Source organism: Pelodiscus sinensis, chromosome 19 (genome assembly GCF_052426305.1).
Source record: "Pelodiscus sinensis isolate ZL-2025 chromosome 19, ASM5242630v1, whole genome shotgun sequence".
Classification (NCBI taxonomy): domain Eukaryota; kingdom Metazoa; phylum Chordata; order Testudines; family Trionychidae; genus Pelodiscus; species Pelodiscus sinensis.
The window spans coordinates 30,939,659-30,959,894 of record NC_143070.1 but is presented as its reverse complement, the minus strand read 5'-3'; the positions used below and the strand labels follow the sequence as shown (position 1 = coordinate 30,959,894).

The 20,236-nt window shown below is 50.5% G+C and overlaps 6 non-coding genes across 6 annotated transcripts; 3 read left to right on the top strand and 3 right to left on the bottom strand.

The window, feature by feature from the left end:
- Positions 1 to 6,199: 6,199 nt before the first annotated feature.
- On the top strand, positions 6,200 to 6,272 carry TRNAF-GAA (transfer RNA phenylalanine (anticodon GAA)). Its single transcript has one exon. It is a non-coding gene; the product is annotated as a tRNA-Phe (tRNA).
- Positions 6,273 to 9,277: 3,005 nt separating this feature from the next.
- Positions 9,278 to 9,349, top strand: TRNAG-UCC (transfer RNA glycine (anticodon UCC)). Its single transcript has one exon. It is a non-coding gene; the product is annotated as a tRNA-Gly (tRNA).
- A 2,155-nt stretch (positions 9,350 to 11,504) lies between these two features.
- TRNAR-CCU (transfer RNA arginine (anticodon CCU)) lies at positions 11,505 to 11,577 on the bottom strand. The gene has a single exon. It is a non-coding gene; the product is annotated as a tRNA-Arg (tRNA).
- A 2,452-nt stretch (positions 11,578 to 14,029) lies between these two features.
- On the bottom strand, positions 14,030 to 14,103 carry TRNAT-UGU (transfer RNA threonine (anticodon UGU)). The gene has a single exon. It is a non-coding gene; the product is annotated as a tRNA-Thr (tRNA).
- Positions 14,104 to 15,367: 1,264 nt separating this feature from the next.
- TRNAI-UAU (transfer RNA isoleucine (anticodon UAU)) lies at positions 15,368 to 15,461 on the bottom strand. The gene is made up of 2 exons: positions 15,424 to 15,461; positions 15,368 to 15,403 (listed from the first exon to the last, which is right to left on the bottom strand). It is a non-coding gene; the product is annotated as a tRNA-Ile (tRNA).
- A 1,673-nt stretch (positions 15,462 to 17,134) lies between these two features.
- On the top strand, positions 17,135 to 17,206 carry TRNAR-GCG (transfer RNA arginine (anticodon GCG)). Its single transcript has one exon. It is a non-coding gene; the product is annotated as a tRNA-Arg (tRNA).
- Positions 17,207 to 20,236: the final 3,030 nt, after the last annotated feature.

Genomic DNA, 20,236 nt, shown 5'->3' with positions numbered 1-20,236 from the left:
AATTTCTGTTTAGAATATAAAATCTATAGGTATATTCATGAAAAGAAAAGGTTGAGAGTAGAAATATTAAAGAAATCACATTATCTCCATCAATCACCAAGTTCTTGATGCAGGTTCTTAGAAGAGATGTAATAAACTGCTAGCTTAAAAGTCTCTGGAGTACATCCTTTGTTAGGATGGGTCAACAAATCCTTCCCTGCCCTTTCTCCATAGCAAAGATGCTTCTGAAGTGAAGAGCAGGGTTGAAGACAAATGGAGGAACTGCTAGGGTCCCTTTCAAAATCTTGTCCACATGGAGAGAAATCCATTGTTCTCCTCTGTGAAGGTACCTCCCAATATTGAGTCTGTCATATGAGCAAGTCACATGTCCATGTCTTTTATAGGGAAACCAGCCATGGTATACCAGCTGATCTGCAGGTTTGCAGCCGAATTTATCCGATGTTAATTATGCAGAACACACACTTAGCAGCTGTGCTGTCTAGAGGCTCTGAACAGTATGTGGGGGGTCAGCAGCTTACAAATGCGCTACAGTCCTGTAGTGTAGGCAGCTCCCAATTGTGTCTCAGTCCCACAGCCCATGAAAGCTCATGCCCAAATAAACCTGTAAGCCTTTCACAGGACTCCTGGTTGTTTTTGCAGATGCAGACCAACGTAGCTAGCCCTCTGAGACTAATAATCTAGTAGTTCACCTTTAGTGATGCTTCCCTCCTCACTGGGTTCACAGTCTCACAGCAAATATTTTTATTTTATTCTCCCAATGGCAGATCACAAGTAGATGTGTCAGTGATTAATTTGGAATATATAATTGTGTTGTACATTTATTATTATATATTCATGCTTTTCATGTTCATACAATGATTTTATGCTCAACAAAATGGAGTCGGTCACCTTAGACCCCAGGGTTCCATTTTGGGCTTTGCCCTCCCCCTCTGGAACATTCCAAGGCAGTTGGAGAACCGGTTCTAACCAGATTTTCCCGCCTTGGCGAGAGTTCCGCTCCCCTCAGGTTTCCCGCCAAGAGGGCTGGGAGAGAGGCCGCTCACTGCTGCCCGCATGGTCGTGTTTCCAGCTCACAGACAATCTCCTTATCAGCGCTTAAATCTGGGCTGCTGTGGGGGAAGGTCCCTCTGCTTACAACCCAGGACTGGGACCCTCCCTCAGCTGAGCTGTTCCTTGTGGGAATGAGTTAGAACCTGCTGCAGGTGGGGGAGGGAGGTGGGGATTATTATGCTGCTGCTACCAGAGGTAATATGGCTCCACAGCAGGCTACTAGGAGGCTCTGTGCAGCCTGGGGGGGCTACCTAAAATAACCAGCCATTCTCTGAAGTGTCAAAAACTTGTACAGAAAGTGTCCGTTTATTACAAGGCGGAGTCGTGTATCTGGGTAAAATATTTCCCTGAATCCAGCCTCCTCTGGCAGCTCAGTCCCACAGTTCAGACTGAGATGCGCTGCTGTTTCTGGGTGCAGGGCCGAGCTGGACCCTAAACAAACACACACATGCACAGATGTGCACAGACACACACACACCCTCCTTTCATCCATCCCTGCTGAGTTGGTAGGGCCGAGTTGGACCATTCTGCAAGGAACACAAACTCTATGTCAACCACAATCTCTTTTGACAGCCAAAACACTGAGCTCAACCCATGGTCTCTGGTATCTGTTATTCCCTCTGCTCCTCCCTATTACAGGGTTTCTTGCTGTGCACACATCTGGCAGTGTGACTCCTCCTTTCTGAACCCCATCTCCTGCAAATACATGTGCCCATCAGCCCCCCTTCTTCCCCTTCCTCACACCCACTCTGATCCCCCTCCCTGCTCCTTTTGGACCCTGCACAATTTCTGCCATCCCTGCCCACTTCCACTGGCTACTCCCCTTCGGCTGCAGGAGGCAGCTTGTCCTGCTAAGTGAGGGCAGAAAGAGGATGTTACTTTCAGCGGATGTTACTGAGCATGTTCTAGTCACTGCAGTAGGTTCAATAACAGCAAAGGAGCCAGTTCTCATGGGAAGCAAATTCTGATGCACTGACATTGCCTGTAAGTAGCAGCCCACGTGCTCTGCCCCAGCCTGTGCAGTCACTGACTTGGGAAGCCACAAACTCCCTCTCCTCCCTTTGCCTGCACTAGAATGACTCTGGCCCATTGAGCCAACCAGGCTGTGCCTCAGCGTCCCCTTCTACACAATAATTGTGTTTGTATTTCAGCCTGTGGAGGATGAGGGCCCCATTGTGCTGAGCTCTGCACAGACACTGGGTAAATACAGGAGGCTCCCGATATGTGACCACCCAAGTTCTGACCCCGTGCATTACAACCATTTTTGTAAGTGCAGAAGGGGCTGGAAACCCCCACTTACGTCCTTGGCCCGCATTTATGACAGCGCATAGCACCTACTGTAAATGAGGGTTCGAGTTACGATGCCCCCGACTTGCGACGCTTCCTCCAGAATGAATCGCATTGCAAGTCAGGGGCCTCCTGTAGCCCCAAGGAGCTCACAGGACCGGGCCTGCACCTGGCCAGAGTCAAAGTTCCAATCTCAGCAAAGGAATCAAAGTGTGTAATGCAGCTTTGCAGGGCAGCCTGAACAGGGAGTAGGTAGGAGACGCTGCAACAGGACAGTGAGGGAAACAAACTGGGGATGAGGAAACAGGAAATCTTCCCCACAGACTATTTCAAAATGGCTACGTCTAGACTGCATGATTTTCCGGAAATGCTTTTAACGGAAAAGTTTTCCGTTAAAAGCATTTGCAGAAAAGAGCGTCTAGATTGGCATGGATGCTTTTCCGCAAAAGCGCTTTTGCACAAAAGCATCCGTGGCCAATCTAGACGCGGTTTTGCGCAAAAAAGCCCCGATCACCATTTTCGCGATCGGGGCTTTTTTGCACAAAACAAATCTGAGCTGGCTACACTGGCCCTTTTGTGCAAAAGCTTTTGCGCAAAAGGACTTTTGCCCGAACGGGAGCAGCATAGTATTTCCGCAAGAAGCACTGATTTCTTACATGAGATCGTCAGTGTTCTTGCAGAAATTCAAGTGGCCAGTGTAGACAGCTGTCAAGTTTTTCCGCAAAAGCAGCTGCTTTTGTGGAAAAACTTGCCAGTCTAGACACAGCCAATATGGCTGTGAGATTTATTCCAGGAAACAGAAATGTAGGACTTAAAATTAATTTTGTCAGGTCTCTTTAGAACATGACACCCCACCTTGATCTATGAAAGGACATTTCCAAAGTGACATTTCCAAATTCAAATACTTTGGGATTTGAACAAAATATTGTGTTTTTCACTGAAAAATTGAATCTTTTTGGAGGGAAAGTAAGGAGTGAGTAAAGGGTTTGAAGGAATGCATAGTATGCAGTGTAGTTATTAGAAAGGACTCCATGGTTGTCTCATGGAAGGAAGTGCAAAGGAGGGACTGATGGGGTGAGGAAGTTCAGTCACCTTTCTTTTGATGGTGCTATGTGGATAGTGTGTTGGACATATCTGGTAATATGTAGAAGGGGTTTGTGCTTTGTATTAGAACTTTGCAGGAGTCACAATGACCATTTGTAGGAAATTCCATTTTTATTTTGTGTTTTGAAAAAAAATGAAAAGAAGAAAAAGAAACTTCCTGCAAAATCAAATAAAGATTAATAATTTGGGATTCATTTAAAGGTTTATTTTCAATAAGTTGTAATGTTATATTTTGACTCTTTCATTTTATATTATAACTGATCATGCAAAGCTACTTACTCTCCACAAAAAAACAAATAATATGAGGCTGTACCCAGAAAGGAAATGACTAACAACTAAGCTGAGTTCAGCCAGCCTGTTTCTGAGAACAAGGGAAGTGAAACCAAATTCTCTTGCTTCCTGTGCATGAAATCATGGCTGCTGCACATCCAGCAAAAACACTCCAGGATGAACTGACTTGTCCCATCTGTCTGGAGTATTTTAAAGAGCCAGTGTCTCTGGACTGTGATCACAATTTCTGCAGAGCCTGCATCACTCAGTGCTGGGAGGGCTTGGAGTCAGACTTCTCCTGCCCTCAGTGCAGAGGGACCTTTCCTCAAAGGAACCTTACACTGAACAAGAAGCTGGGGAATGTTGCAGAAGCAGCCAGAGAACTCACGTTGCAGCCAGTGAAGGAACCAGAGGCAGAGATACTGTGTGAGAAACATAAGGAACCCCTGAAACTGTTCTGCAAAAAAGATAAAATCCCCATCTGTGTGGTGTGTAACAAATCCAAGGAGAATAGTGATAGAGATGTAGCCGTGTTAGTCTGGTGTAGCTGAAACAAAATACAGGACTATGTAGCACTTTAACCTGCATCCTACTTCAGAAGACATTCAAATCTGCACTTGAAAGGGAATCCTCTGAACTGGCATTCATGCTAAAATTCAACACTCTCTGCACGGGACTTAACAAAGACCCCAGCTATCTTACCCATTACAAAGATAGCTTCCCCAATTATCACCTCTAATACTATTAACTCACAGACATTTCCCCTTCCCTACCTCTAATATCTATCATTAACTCACTGGCATTCACCTTCCTTCCCCCCTCCCCCCACATCCCCCTTCTGTTCTGTAATGTGATTTGTCCTTTTCATGTGTGTTCATTTTTTAAAAATTGTATCCTTTGGTATATATGGTTGTGACTATTTTCTTCCATTATTTGATCTGAGGAAGTGGGTCTGGCCCACGAAAGCTCATCATCTAATAAACCATCTTGTTAGTCTTTAAAGTGCTGCATAGTCCTGTATTTTGTTTCAAATCCAAGGAGCACCGTGATCACTCTGTGATTCCTGTAGAGGAGGCTTTTGCTGAAGAATTCAAGGTATTTACCAACTAATCATCATTTCTATAGCTTCAGGGGTAGCCGAGTTAGTGTGTACAGCAGGGATCTCCAAACTTTTCAGCCCGAGGGCCGCATTAACTATCAAACAGCAGTTCGGGGGCCGACTACACACTTGAGGTCCAAATAAAAAACAATCAAAACATGGATGTTGTTTTTAATTATTTATTTAATATTATTTTATTCAGTTATTATTTAATAACACATTGATACACTACACATGAACACCTGTATTAGTGTGAATGGTGAAATTGTTTCCTGGATGCCAAAATAGCAGACATTTCTGGCTTTAGATTTGTTGTCCCTAACATCAACAGTGATCTGAGATTATCATCGGACAAGTTTGTTCTCAAATTGTTCTTCGCGTATTTCATTCTTGAAAATGTTTGTTCACACAGGTATGTTGTTCCAAAGATTGAAAGGTACCTTGATGCAAAAGTTTTGACATTAGGAAAGTCTTCCTTGGGCAAAAACTGGTAAAAACCCACCAGTCCTATTTTGAACTTGTCCCTAAGGAGGTCATTTGCTTGCAACTCAATGACTTCCAGCTGTGTGCCTCTATTTTAATTCGGTAAAAACATAACGTCCACGTAAGCGGCGGCTGATCTTGGCAGGATACACGTAAATTTCCGTAATTTTTTTTCCGTAGACAAAAAGGTCTCCACGGGCCGGATGAGAGGGCCTTGCGGGCCGCATCCAGCCCACGGGCCGTAGTTTGGAGACCCCTGGTCTAGGGGTTAGGATTCAGCGCTTTCACTGCTGCGGCCTGGGTTCAATTCCCAGTGAGGGAAACCAGCCTCGTCTGTATTAATGAAATCTGCCAAGTCTTTGCCCTTTTCCATCATAGGGAGGGCCAGTGGGCTGAGGGAAGGGAGGGGCTGGGGTGCCAGAGGCAGGCTCTGGCTGGGAGACACTCCCAGCAGCCAAGCACATTTCTCAGGCAGCCCCTTCCCTGCGCAGGGGGTACAGGTCACACCCCTGGGTGAATAAGAGCTTGTGGGGACTGGCCGGGGCTTCAAGCAGGCAGCTCCCATTGGCCACAAACAAGCATGGAGCAGGGACCAGGCTTGAAGCCTTTTCCTCTACAGCAGAGAGACACAAAGGGCCCAGCAGCCCCTTCTCTCAGCTGTGCATGGGGGCAGGGCGAGCAGGGAATCTGCCTGAGGCTTCTTGCTGCCATGTTGGGTGGCTTCATGGGCTGGATCCAGCCCGCTGGCCTGTATTGCCCAGGCCTGGCTTAGAGGGAACCTTGGCTCTGGGCTGTGGGGGAGGGGCACTGTGGAAAGGCCAGTCTGGCCTTCCTGGGCAGGGCATGATGCCATGCCGCCAAACATCCTGGACAGAGAATTACAGGCCAGACAGGCTTTTTACCACAGCTAAAGTAACTCAATTGGGAGAGCGTTAGACTGAAGATCTAAAGGTCCCTGGTTCAATCCCAGGCTTTAGCATGTGCTAGTAGGAGCTAATAATTTCAAGTTAATGGGTTTGTTTAGAGCTGCCCTCACAAACTGCCTGGTAGAATGAAAGCTGAGCTACAGCCTGGGGCTCTATTCTTCCAGGGGGCAGGTACAAGGGCTGCACTTGCAGGAAATCAGGTGAGGAAATCAGGTGACACCCCAAGAAACACTCTGTGTGGGCCTGGCTGGAATGTGGCATCACATGAGCATGTTGTTAGCACCAATGTGCCCTCCCGGGGGCTGAGGAGCACTAGAGCTGTTGGGCAGCTCTGCTCTCCCAGCCTGGGGCTGGCTGTCTGGGCCACACACTGGTCCTTCCCTTTCTAGGACAGGGCTCCTGCTGTTCCTTGGTTTACTCAGCCTGGGAGTTGGGCTTATCCCAAGCAGCAGGAGCTGTGTTTATCTGGGGAGACACAAATCAGAGCAGAACCTCCCTGTCCCCCATTTGTCCCCCATTTCTGCTTGGCTTTGAACCAGGAGCCTTTTGCACATTAAGCACATTAAGCAAACATGATAATCACTACCCCACAGAAACATGCTTAAGTTAGTTTTTGTCTGTACATAAACTTGGACAACTATTCTGTTACTAATTCTTTGGCCAAGGCAGAGAAAGAGCAGAGAACAAGACCCCCCCTCTCCCCCCAATACTTCTCTAGACCCTTTGCTCCCAACACGGGGGGGAGGGGGCTGTGTGCCTCGGGAGGAGTGACCCACATCATATCCTCAGCATTTCTGCCCTTCATGGATGGACCTATGGGGGCAGGCCCAGATGTTTCATCCTCTCACTCAACTCCTATCACACAGTAGAGCAGGGCAGCCCCCGGGGTAGGACTGAGCCATGGGTTGCTGAGCAAGGGGCAGAGGCTGCAGGAGCTGAGAGTTTCCCTAGAGCTCAGGGACCCATAATGAGGCACCATGGCCCCTGTCTCTCTCGGAAGGCACAGAAAGGGATTGACTGGGGACAGGGAGAGTGGCTCAGGGGTTGTGCAGCTTGTTGCCCTGGTTAGGGGTGTGGCCAAAACACAGGCCTCGCTGTGAGCAGGATTTGAACCTGCGCAGGGAAACCCTATCAGACTTCTAGTCCAACACCTTAACCACTCGGCCACCACAGCTGTGAGCTTAGCAGTCCCCCCGGGTCAGAGAAACTGGTAACTAATCCCAGTGCCTAGGCCTGATGGCACCTGCCACACAGAATTCACACAGCAAACATGGCTCCCAGAACACAGGGGGAGCCTGGAAGCTCCTTGCTGGGCCATGGGGTGACGCATCAAACCAGCCTTCTCCTGTGGGCCTGTGAGTGTTGCTGTCCCTGCTGTACAGACAGGGCCATAGAGCCAGGGAGAGATTCACTGAATGGGCCAAGGGCACCCATTGAGTTAGAGCCCAGCTCTGCCCCCAGCTCCCTGCCCCACCCACCGACGTGCTGACTCCCTCGCTACCAGGGGCTGTTTGCATTGGCCTCTTTTGCTGTCTTTTCTGCTGTGAGACATTGGGACAGTTGGCCTGGGCGTCCCGCAGTTGCCATCTCCCTCTGTGCAGGTGCTGTCCAGAGCCCCGACTAGCAAACGCTGACACTGCTGTTAGGTCCAGACCAGAGGGGAGTGCTTAAGGGTTATTTCGGAAGAAGGGTTTTCTCCCCAAATAACTGCATCTAAACGTTGTTTTTTATTTTATAATAAAGTATTTCGAAATAGCGCCCGGATGCGATTATGCAAATATAGCGCGGGATATTTAAATCCTGGTACCATTTAGAATTTCGAATGTCTCCATTTGCATCCATCTCTGGAAAGAGGATGCAAGTATAGACATGTTCCTGTGTGTTGCAACCTCCCAGCACTCACCTGATGTTCCCTCCCCGCTGCCTGAAGACGTTTGGGAGTCCTCCTGCGTCTCCTGGAGCTGCAGGTCATCAGCATTGTCATCCTGAAACTGCAGCTGCTGCTGCCCAGGTGTCTCCATCCCAGACTCCACAACTATCCCTGGAGACAGGGGCTCCCCACACCCCGGGATTCGGTCCAGTTCCTCACAGTATGCACAGTGCTAAGGTGCTTCCCCAGAGCGGGACCTGCCCTCACAGGACCTCACATACCCCTCCCGCAATTCATTGACCTTGGGTCTGACTTGGTTTAGGATGCAGGAGGGGGGAGGTGGCCTTTCTCTGCAAGGCCATCAGCCATTGGGCCATATGTTAGATAAGTTCATGGAGGTTAGGTCCATAAAAGGCTATTAGCCAGGTGGTAGGAATGGTGCCCCTGGCCTCTGTTTGTCAGAGGCTGGAGAAGGATGGCAGGAGACAAATTGCTTGATTGTTGTCTTCGGTCCACCCCTTCCAGGGCACCTGGTGCTGGCCACTGTCGGCAGACAGGCTACTGGGGTAGACGGACCTTTGATCTGACCCAGTACAGCTATTCTTATGTTTTTAGGTTTATAAATGTCTGCATTCCTCCGCCTGGACTGCCGGGCCTGCAGAGACTCCCCCTCGGATCACAGCTCCAAGAGGGTCTTTATCTCTGGCCCAGACACTGACAATGTCCAGTGTTTCTGCCCCTTGCTTGGACCTGTGATGTGTCCCTGAAGGGGTCTCCGGGGGCTTGTGCCTGAGACATGGCTCTCCGGAAGGCAGACGTGCTCGATCTTAGGCAAAGGACCCAGAAACAACACTTTACAGCAAAAAACACAAGAATGGGTCTTAGTCCGCATCCCTGGGCCACAAAGAGTATCCAGAAGTCACTTCCCCACCTCTCCCTTGGCTGCTCTAGAGCTTAGCCCAAAGTCTGATAAACTCTACTCTCCCACCCAACAACCTCTGGGACTCCTCTCCCGCCCGGCTCCTCACACCATGGAGAGCGCAGGGCAGCCACTACCCCAGCATCCCCACTCCTGATCTTAGCCAAATGGCCAAGAAGTTCTGCTTTACCCAAACCACATGGGCACCCTCTCGCCTTATGGCAGATGTGGACTTCCCTCACTAATTTTCCCAGCAGCTTTGCAGGCAGGCATTGGTGGTATAGTGGTGAGCATAGCTGCCTTCCAAGTAGTTGACCTGGGTTTAATTCCTAGCCAATGCAATGTTGGGAGGGAGCATCAAGGCTCCTTGCTGAGCTTTTACACGAACCCTGAAAAACAGGCACAAACGGGTACTGCAGCTGTGTGCTGCCTGTCACGGCTTTTCATCCTCTCCGAGGGCATGCAAACCAATGCGGTTCCTCCCTCACATACCCCTGCCGCAATTCCTTGACCTTGGCTCTGACTTGGTCTAGGATGCGGGGGTAGGAGGGAGGTGGCCTTTCTTTCCTAGACCATTGGCAATAAATATCTGCATTCCTCCGCATGGACTGCAGGGCCTGCAGAGACTCCTCCTTGGACCACAGCTCCAAAAGGATCTTTTTCTGTGGCCCAGACAATGACAGTGCCTGGCGTTTGCTTCCCCTTGCTTGATTTGATTCCCAGCCAATGCAAGGTGGGAAGGGAACAAGCAACCTCCTGGGGGAGAACTTATTTAACCCTGAACAACAGGCACAAGTGGGTCCCACAGCCAAGGGCTCCCACTCACTGCTTTTCATGGGGAGCCGCTCAAACAAAACTAATTTCAGTGTTGTGGGGTCTGCATGGGGCTTGTACTAGTGACCTGGGCATTATTAGCATCACGCTCTGAACAGCTGAGCCAGCAGGCCTATGAGTGGCCCTATAATAGAGGGAAGAGAAGAGTTTTCCCTGCCATTAGAGAAAGCAGGCCAGGCCAAGGGCCTTTTAGCCACGGGGTCTGTGCAGTCTGGAGCCTCCTCCTACCAATTTTCTGGCCTGTTTCCTGAGAAGCTCGCAGTCTTTTGCCTGTTTCTGCTTCCCTGTCCATAGCAAGCAGCTAAAAGTGGGGGCGGTAGAACAGTCACCACAGCAAACATAACTGTGGCCAGCACAGAACTTGAACCCACAACTTTGGCATTACTAGCTCCATGCACTAACCAACCAAGCTAGCCAGCCAACCAACCAGAACATGGCTTACAAATAGCCCTTTCAGAAAGGCACGTCCGGCAGCTGCAGGGATGTCTCAGCAGCTGCCAATGGCTCTTCTCTGACAGGGCCACTAGTGACTCACTGTGATGTGGGCTGGCTCATCCAGCTTGTTTGAGGTTTGGTCAAGGTGCCTGGTGGCCCGCATGGCGCACTGAGACCCAGGGCAAAGAGGCAGCTGGAATCTCTTGCTGCCAGCACCTTGCCTCCCAGCTTCTTCCCTGTCAGCAGCAGCCACAGCCCCTTTCAGCCACTGGGTCAGCCCAGAAAGGGAGGCAGGAATGGGGCCAAGTAGGGAGTCAGGCTGAGGGGAGCAGGCAAAGCTCATCTTGCCTTGCAGGGCAACAGCTTCTCTCTTGTGCGCTGCTGAGGAGAAAAACACCCTGAGCAGGACCATAAAGACACATTTAAAAGAGAATTTAGAGGGGGGGAGCACCAAGGGGGCAAGAGTCAGAGCCTGGCAGCTTCTGAGACATAGGAGAGGCCTCCCCTGGCCACCCATGGAACTGCTGGTTCAGGAAGAACATTGGGAAGAAGGAAACCACAAGCCTGGAGCAGGTGCAGAGGCTGCTGTGACTGGCACTGGCAAGGCAGGGCTCTTGCTGCAATTGCTGGGACAGGAGATCCAGCACCACACGCCCTTGTGATTCCCTGGGGGTGTCCGTGCTCAGAGAGCCTGAGGGCGCAACCTCTGCAGCTCCTGCATCTATGGAGAGTTAGGGTATGTGGGCGTCAGGTGCTTCTCACTTGTGGGGGAGAAACCTCTTGGGACTTGTGGTTTCCTTCTTCCCAACACTCCTTTCCACTCAGCCTTTTCCTGAACCAGCAATTCCATGGGTGGCCAGAGGAGGCCTCTTCTGTGCCCGCACCATGCTCAGGGCCTGGGGATTTTCTGTCCATTTGCCGGACCAAATAGCTAACCCCCCGGAGTCTCTGCCTCTCATGGGCCTTCTCGTCCTCAGGATCTGCTTTGTCTCCAGACAGACCCTGCTCTGCTACAGCCACCTCCTGCTGTCTGTCACTCCTGGGCCTTCTAGAGCAAAATGTGCCCTTTCATTCTGAAACCTGGGCTTTTAGCACCCAGATCTGCATCTTACACTAACAGTTGCTAGTAAGGGGTTTGAACAGCTTCTGCAGCAAGGGGGACAGCCACCATGGAGCATCACTCACCAACTACTTCAGAGTAAACTCTTTGTCCGTGAGAGAAATTGTCACCCCATGTGGGACTTGAACCCACAATCCCTGGCTTAGGAGGCCAATACCTTGTCCATTAGGCCACTGGGGCACATAAAAAAAAAAGCATGCCAGAGGCAGAAATTCACCCTTCTAAATGTCCCTTCTTCAACTTTTAGCCCGATTAAGCCCCTTTGAAGAAGCCAGATACACAGGAAGGGCTGATCACACCCCTCTGAAAATCAGCTTTCCATGGGCATCTGTAGCTAGCTCTGAGTCGTCTCCCTCCCGAAACCAGGGAAGTGTCTCCCACCACTGCAGCCTCCTGAGGCTCTATGGCCGTGTCTGTACAGCAGGGACAGCAACACTCACAGCCCCACAGGAGGGCCCCTGGCCTAGAAATGTGGCTCCCTGAGCAGCCTCTGATGTTCCCTGCATGAGCCCTAGAACCAGCCCTGAGTGAGGGGGCAGAGGGGGAGCAGCTCACACATGCCAAGGGGCTGGCCAGGGGCAGGACATGAGCCTGCAAGGCAGCAGTGACATCACAAGGAACTTTTTCAGCACCTCAGCTCATTGGTTGGGAGGCAGTGACCTCACAGAGGGGCCATGGCAACAGCCAGGTGGGAGAGGCTGCAGGGCAGGGGCATCTCAGAGACCCCCATGGCCTGGCTGCCTGGAATCTCCTTTGTGAGGTTTCCCCTTGAACTCACCTCTAAGCCAGCCTCAGACCAGAGCGCCCAGGACTCCTCTGCATGACCGTTGAAATGGTTTGCTGTGTGAATTCTGTGGGTCAGGTGACATCAGGCCTGGGCACTGGGATTATTTACCAGTTTCCTTGGCTTATTGTGAGTTAGAGATGTGATGGCCGAGTGGTTAAGGTGTTTCACTAAAAATTCCTGCGCAGGTTCAAATCGTGCTCACAGCAAGGGTACTAAAAATCCCATGGTTTTTCCCTGCGCAGGTTCAAATCCTGCTAGCAGTGAGGCCTGTGTTTTGGCCACACCCCTTCCTAGGGCAACATGGTACCCAGACCCTGAGAAGAACATGCCTGTCCCATCAGAAGGGACACCTGCAGAAGGCAACAGAGGCTACAAAAGCAGGAGAGAACATGGATTGCGGGGTCCTGCCTAACAACAGGAAAACCAGTCTGGCTTTCAGCAGAGCCACCTCCCCATGGACACAGCCAGGGGACCAAGCAGCTCCAGTGGCCCCTCCCTCTCCCCACTTGCTCTCCAAAAGCCAGCCCTGGTTGGGTAGAAAGATGCTGGGCCCAGCGGCCTCCCTTCACCTGGCAGTGCAAACATCAGGAGGTATAGCTCCGTGGTAGAGTGTTTGACTGCAAATTATATGAGTGTTACTTCAAATCCAACTGACCATTTACTGGAAACATTTATCTCTCCAATTCCCTTACATTCTAGGTTTCTATTTTTTGGATTCTATAAATGAATACAAACCCTTACTGCTGTCCTGTGCCAATGCACATAAACCAGGCAAACCCGTCCCTCGGCTAGAGCCAGCTCAAACCCGCTGTGGGTCTGGTTTCTGTTTCCATCCATTCGACAAGGGTGTGATTTGGAAGCCCAATGGCAGGTCCTTGGTCACCATGGGCTGTGATGTGCAGAAGAACAAGAACCACACCCAGCTGGGGAGGAACGGCCTAGTGTGTATTGCAATTGGTGGAGGAGTTGCCCAAATCTACCGGAGATGGGCAGGAGCCTGTTACAAACACACACTAAACACCTTTATCAGACTGCCTGGCGCACATTCTACCTTCCCTTGTGCACACAACATACCTGGGGCTCTAATTACTGGCCACCTGCCTTTCACACAGATCATTGATCCTTGTGACTTTCAGCTACATTCATACGGCAGCTGTTTAAACATAATTGCATGATCAGCACCAGAATCTCCGGTTATGTCTACACTACAAATTTCCTCAGCAAAAAGGTGCTAACGAGGGTCTCATTTCAATGAGTCATGATCTTACTTGCATATTTTCTGGCAAACTGATTTTGCACTGAGGTTGTTGTGCAAAAACAAGCTGTATGGAAGTTTTCTTTTTGTGCAAAACCCCCTTTTTCTGCAAGATCAGGATACCTCTTTTGGGGGGCATAAGAATCTTGTGGACAAAGGGGCTTTGTGGAAAAAAATGTTCTCACTGCTTGTTTTTGCACAACAATCCCATTGGCTGAAAATATGCAAATGAGATTGTGACTCATGCAATTGAGTCCCTCATTAACATATTTTTTAAGGAGAAAACTTCTAGTGTAGATGTAGCCTCTGTGAGTCACCAACAGTGGGGCTGTTGTTGTCGGCATCTAACTAATTGCACCATTAGGCCATGTCTTCACTCAGGTGGAGATGGCTGCTGCAATCCATCTTCCAGAGCTTGATTTAGCAAGTCTAGCTAAGCCTCACTAAATCAAACCCCTAGGGCACCTCCTGCTCTTTGCTACTATCCTACTCCCACTGTGAGGGCACCACCAAGCTCAGCTGAAGGTAAAAGCAACTCCAGATACATGTTGAGGAACAATGGGAAGAAAAGACCCACTGACTCAGCAACAAGGCACCACTGGGAGTTGAACCCAGGATCTCCTGCTTACAAGGCAGGCACTTTAGCAAACTAAGCCATGGTGCCCTCCTTGAAAACAACCCTCAAACTGTTCTACTTTATGGTGCCAGACACCCCCTTCCCATTCCAAAGTGCAGCCGTTCCCCATTCCCCTCCAGCTCTTGCCATGACTCAAGGCCTGCGCAGCCCAAGACATTTGATTGGCAGCTGGTACCCAAAACCTTTTTGTCAATTGTAGCACCAGGCCGCAAAGGGACAGACCCAAGGCAGCTGCCTGGTCCTAAGGCCGGGCCTGCAGCCAGGGGGAGGGAGAAGAATCTCTCCTTTCAGCTGGAGTTGAATCAGCCACCTAAGGACACTTGCCGAGCACCCGCTACAGGCCTCTGCTCTGCCAGCTGAGCTATGGAAGGTGCCTGGGGTAGGCAGCTTTGCCCAGGTGGCCCTTGGACGAGTGCCAGGGCAAGAGCCCCCCGAAGGGGCTGGCCTCCCAGGGGAGGGGCAGGAGAACCCAGCAGCACAGGGGTGTCACAGGCGCTTCACCCGCAGATGGACCCTTGAGTGATCCAGACAGAAACGCCGCGTCTCGCTCCCTGCAGCTCCCCTTGCTGCCCTGGCAGGCGCTGCCCCTTCTCCCACTGGCCTGGGTCTGGCCTCCCTGCCCTGCCCGGCACCACAGAAAGCCCCTTGGCGTGAGCCGGGGCAAGCCAGAGGCCTCAGGCCTGTCCCCTCTGAGGGGCTTGTGCCTCGGCCTCCTCTGCCCTTGGTGCCGGCTCTCCCGGCTGCCCCTGAGAGCTGCTGGCCAAAGGAGGCAGCAAGGCAGGAGAGGGGGGAGGAGCAAGTCCCGCTGAGGCCGACAGCTCGGGCTCAAGCCTCCAGCCCCAGCACAAAACCTTCAGCCGGGCCCGTGTGGCTCCCTCCTGCCCCCGCACACGCTCACAGGGGGAAACGTGCCCCATGTTCCATCCCCGCGCCAGGCCTGGGCGACGGGCTCAGCCCTCCAGCAGCCCACAGGGCCTGTGAGGGACGGACTGAGAGCAGGGACACAGCTTTGACTGGTGGGCGAGTCTCACTTGCTGACCAGGCCCTGAGCTCTGGGGCCAGCCCAGGGAGGGGGGCCGGGAAGAAGACAGAGTGTGAAGAAATTCCAGGGGGGGCATGAGGTGACCCAGCCCTCCCCCCATCAATTTTTTTTCTTTTTTGCTCAACAAGTTTTGCTGCTATTTTGGAGGGGGGCATGAGGGTTTTCACAAATCAAAAATGGAGGGGGGAGTGATGCCGAAAAGTTTGGGAACCACTGCAAGGGGACAACCCAGCAGGGACTCAAAAGGGGTGCTCCAGGTGAGGTTTGAACTCACAACCTCAGCATGTCTCCTACAAGTACTGCCTTATAAGTACTGTGCGCTGACCCATTGCGCCACTGGAGCAGATGTTTGAAGTCTTTCTTCAAAGTCCTTAGATTGAAAAAGTCAAGAAGCACAACATGGAATTGAAGTTTCTGCCTGTGCCCTTGTTCCTTTTTTTCACAGGCAGAGTCGGGGGCTCCACACATCCAGAGACTCCTCCCTCTTCCTCTCTGGTCTCTGAAATAACCCACCCTAGTGGGGCACAAAGCTGCTGGAGGCCAGAGCACTAGAGATGAGTTGCAAGTGGGTTTGTGCTCCCTTTGCATGTGAGAGGTAGCAGGATTCACTCCCATCTTCTCTCTGGTGCTGAGGGGCCTGCCCCTTTCCTGCTGCCCCAATTCTCACTCCCACAATGCACTTTGTGCAGGGACCGATGGTCTTTGTGCCAAGGCGTGTGGCTGGGAGCCAGGACCCTTCCCAAAGTATACAACCCCCCTCTGTTCTGCTCCCACTCTCTAGCTCCCTCCAGCATGGGCCACCTACCCTGCAGCTGCGATGGCATCAGTCACCTGAGCACAAGTCTGCTCACGAAGCTATACTGGGCCTCAGACAAGCAAAAAAACTTCTTAGTGAACCTCAGGACAAGGAACCCAGAAAGCCTGGAGCACAAGGACCTCCCAGCAACCACCCCAGACTGTCCCACTCAGATTTGAACTTAGGGTGCAGAGTTCTGAGTGCTGCCCCTTACACCATGGGACCCAGCTGCGAGGGCTGGGGTAGACACCTGGGACACTCAAGTCTCAGACTGGCCTCTGCTCTCCTGGCTTCCCTCCTGCTGCTTCATCTCTCAGGACTGTCTGGCTACGTCTACACGGCACGTTTATTTCAGAATAAGCTCTTCTGGAATAGTTTATTTCAAAATAGCACATCTACACTCCAGGGAAACCTCAAAATGAGTCCGAGGAGGCTTAATGTAGACACGCTACCTTGATTTAGAGCCCCAGGTTGAATAACTTAGAATGGCCTTGGGGAGGGGCTATTTTGAAATAGCAGAAGTGGAGCATGTATACATGCCTTATTTTGAAATAGCTATTTCAGAATAGGCATTTTTCTGCGTACAGTGAGGTCTACAGAAGTTGGAATCAGCCATCCGTTATTTCAGAGTTATTTCAAACTAACGGAATTGCTGTGTAGACTCTGGCATTGTTATTTTGGAATAACAGCCATAGTTCCAAAAGAACTTTTTCATGTGGACAGAACCTCTGTCCTGCCCCAGTTTTGCTGCTTTCAGGACAAACTCCTTGGGTATGTCTAGACTACCGCGTTTTGTCGACAAAACTTCTGTCGACAAAGAGCGTCCAGACACATTGAGTTCTGTCGACAAAGCAAGCTGCTTTGTCGACAGAACTCAGTAGTCTGGACGCAATGTTACAGGCAATAACACCTTCTGTCGACAGAGTTCTGTCGACAGAAGTTGTTATGCCTCGTAAAATGAGGTATACCAGCGTCGACAAAACTGATGAGTTCTGTCGACGTTATGTCGACAGAACTCAGCGGTAGTGTAGACGCTGGTATAGTTTTGTCGACAAAAGTCCACTTTTGTCGACAAAACTAGGTAGGCTAGACACACCCCTTGTTAGGACCAGTCACAATCTAGGATCAGTGAGGGTCCATCCCAGCTGAGATGTGTTACACAAAAGTCTCTTGTTCACTACTGACTTCTCAATACTAGCTGTAGACATTGCACTTATATAGGGGGTGTAGCTCAGTGGCAGAGTGTTTGACTGCGGATCAAGTAGTCCTTGGTTCAAGTTCAAGTGCCCCCTCAGTGAGTGTTGATTTAATGGAGACATGCACTTTTCTTGGATTTTCATTGTATGTGAACTGTTTAAGTGCATACAAACCCTTAGACTGCATTTACACTGCAGGTTTTTTGCACAAGAATGACTGTCCTTGCATAAAAATGTGCAGAGCATCTACACTGCATGAGTGTTCTTGCACAAGTAAATTTGCAGTACAGCGTTGGAAAACAGGGCTTCTTTCAAAAGAGACATTCCTCTCCCCATGAGGAATTAGCCCTCCTGCACATGAGCTCTTCCACAAGAGGGCAGTGTAGACAGGCAACATGAATTTTTTGTGCAAGAAACCTGTATGGCTAAAATGCTCATCAGAGATTACTTGCGCAAGAGAGCAACCACACTGCCATGGATGCTCTTGCACAAAAGCACATCGCTTGTGCAAAGCACTTGGTAGTGTGGACGTGCTCTTGTTGAAGACCTTTTGCACAAGAACGCTTGTGCAAAACAGATCTTACACAAGAAGGCTGCAGTGTAGACGTAGCCGTCGTGTTATGATGGTGTTTAGGTCAGTAACTGGGGCCACTAAATGGAGCCTTGTGACCTGTGACCTAGGGATCCATGTTGGATCCCCTCAGGCACTGGTTGCTCAGAGTCTGGTCAGAACTGGATTTTCCTGCCAAGTGGCACGAGGGTTCCTGACAATAAGTAGAGGAACGGCTCTGCACAAGAGGGTTTTTTTGTGCAAGAAGGAGCAGTGTAGACAGCTCCTTCTTGCACAAAAGCCTGTGCTGCAAAAATGATGGCTCATTAGGTATGCAAATGAGGTGTGGCAATATTCATCCCCACCCTTCATTTGCATATCTTATTGCTCAGCAATGCGCAGCGTAGACACAGCCAAGGAAGCCAAACACTGGCATTACCAAGGATTTGCAGCAAACCAACATCTCACCAGCGGGTCCCACTGAGGTCGTGGTGCAGGATTCAGACTCACTTGCCTAGGAAGGCGCTAGAATCTCCCTGCTTCACACAAAAATTTTTAAGCTTAGACAGAAAGCAGAGGGGCCATGTTCACACTGGCAGGTTCTTGTGCAAATGAGGCTAAGCGTAGACTATCACACTGCTCCTTCATGCTCAAGAAACCCCTCTTGACAATAAACAGTGGAACGGCACATGACAGCTCTGTCTGACGGCTTCTTGCGCAAGAACACGGCCACACAGGGCCGCTGACGCAGGTGACTGGGAGCAGCGCTGTGGGCCGGGCACATGCCCCAGGCCTCCTGGACATATGGAGACTCCCTCTGTGGCTTGGGCTGGAGGAATGTGCCCACTGCAGGAAGCCTTGGGGTAGCCACTGCAGCAGCAGGAATTTGGGCATCAGATCACCCCATTGGGGACAATGGAGGGAAGAGAAGAGTTTTCCCTGCCATTAGGGAAAGCAGGCCAGGCCAAGGCCTTTTTTGCCACTGGGGCTGTGCAGGCTGGAGCCTCCTCCTGCCAGTACTCTGCCCTGCTTCCTGCAAAGGTCTCAGCCTCTTGCCTGTCTCTGCTTCTCTGTCCATAGCAGGCAGCTAAAGGGCAGGTGGGGACAATTACCACAGCAAACATCTCTGTGGCCAGCATAGGGCTTGAACCCATGACCTTGGCATTATTAACACAACGCTCTAGCCAACTGAGCTAGCTGGCCTTCCAGAAATGAGCTCACAAATGGCCCTTTCAGAAAGGTGCCTCTGGCAGCTGCAGGGATGACTGCAGGTGCCAATGGCTCTTCTCTGAGGGGCCACTAGCGACTCACTGTGATGTGGGCTGGCTAGTCCAGCTGGTCTGAGGTGTCACGGAAATCCAGACTCAGGGTTGGAAGGAGAGAAACACTTTTATTAAGAGCTGTGGGAAGTTTCAAAAGAAAGACTTCCAAAATCAAATGTCCATGGTAACCTTATATACATTCATGGTTGCACACAAAATAGAATAGACATCACATCAGCTAGTGACAGCGTTATGATTGGCTTAATGCTTAAAGCTACTTTTATCTCAATATGCAGAGATAAACTTAGTTACATGGGTGTTAGTCCCATCCTTGCAGCAGAAAAGCTAGATCAGGCTGGTTTTAGTAGGTTCACTATCTCTCACACACAATGCAAGGTCACGTTCAGTCAGCTGCATACACACTTCACATTGTTCCTTTTAACAAAATACATTTTCCTTCTCAGAGGTTTGGTCATGGTGGCTGGCGGTCAGCATGGCATGTCACCCATCCTGTCACACTTGATGCCAGAAGAACAAAGCTTGCAAAGGGGGTTGATTTTCCTCCATCTCCCCTTGTTGCAACGGTAAAAGAAATCCTGAAACCGGCCCCTTCTCCTGTCACTGGAGAGATGGAAATGGGGCCGTTCCATGTGGGGAAAGAAGTGGGTGTGTCAGGAGGGGGATTTGAGCTCAAACCTCCCCACAGACCAGAACCCCCCATAAGGGGCAAGAAAGAGCCTTGAGTTGGGCACTTGAGAACTCTCGGTTCCTGCTACCCTATGATGGCATAGTAGGAAAACTTTTGCACGCAGCCTGGCTAGCTCAATTGGTAGATCATGAGACTTTTAATCTCAGGGTCATGGGTTCAAGCACCCTGCTGGGCAATGCCCTCCTTTAACTCACACTCTCAGTCTACAAGCAATTTGCTCTTGGCTTTCATCAGCGTTTTAGAAAGAAAAAGTCTAGTCCTGGGGCCCAGCTTTAGTAGAACCAGAGAGAGACCCAACTGCAATTTCCATCTTCTGAGGAGAAGGAAAGAGGATTTTCTTCTCCTCAGTTCTAGCCACATCAGCTTAGGGAGGAGAAAAAATAACCCTCCGCCCGCTGATTGTCCCCCGTCAGCTTCTGTAGCTTCACCTCGTTCCACAGCAGCTCCAGCTTTGAGCTACAAATCTCAAGGGGCTGGTGAAGAAATGAGGAGCTGGCAGCTCAGGTTAGTCGCTTCCATGAGAACAAGAGGAGGAGTGTTCACAAGGTGCATTCTCCTCCCTCCCCCTCCCCCACAGAGCAGGGTGTTAGAAAGAGCTAGTAACA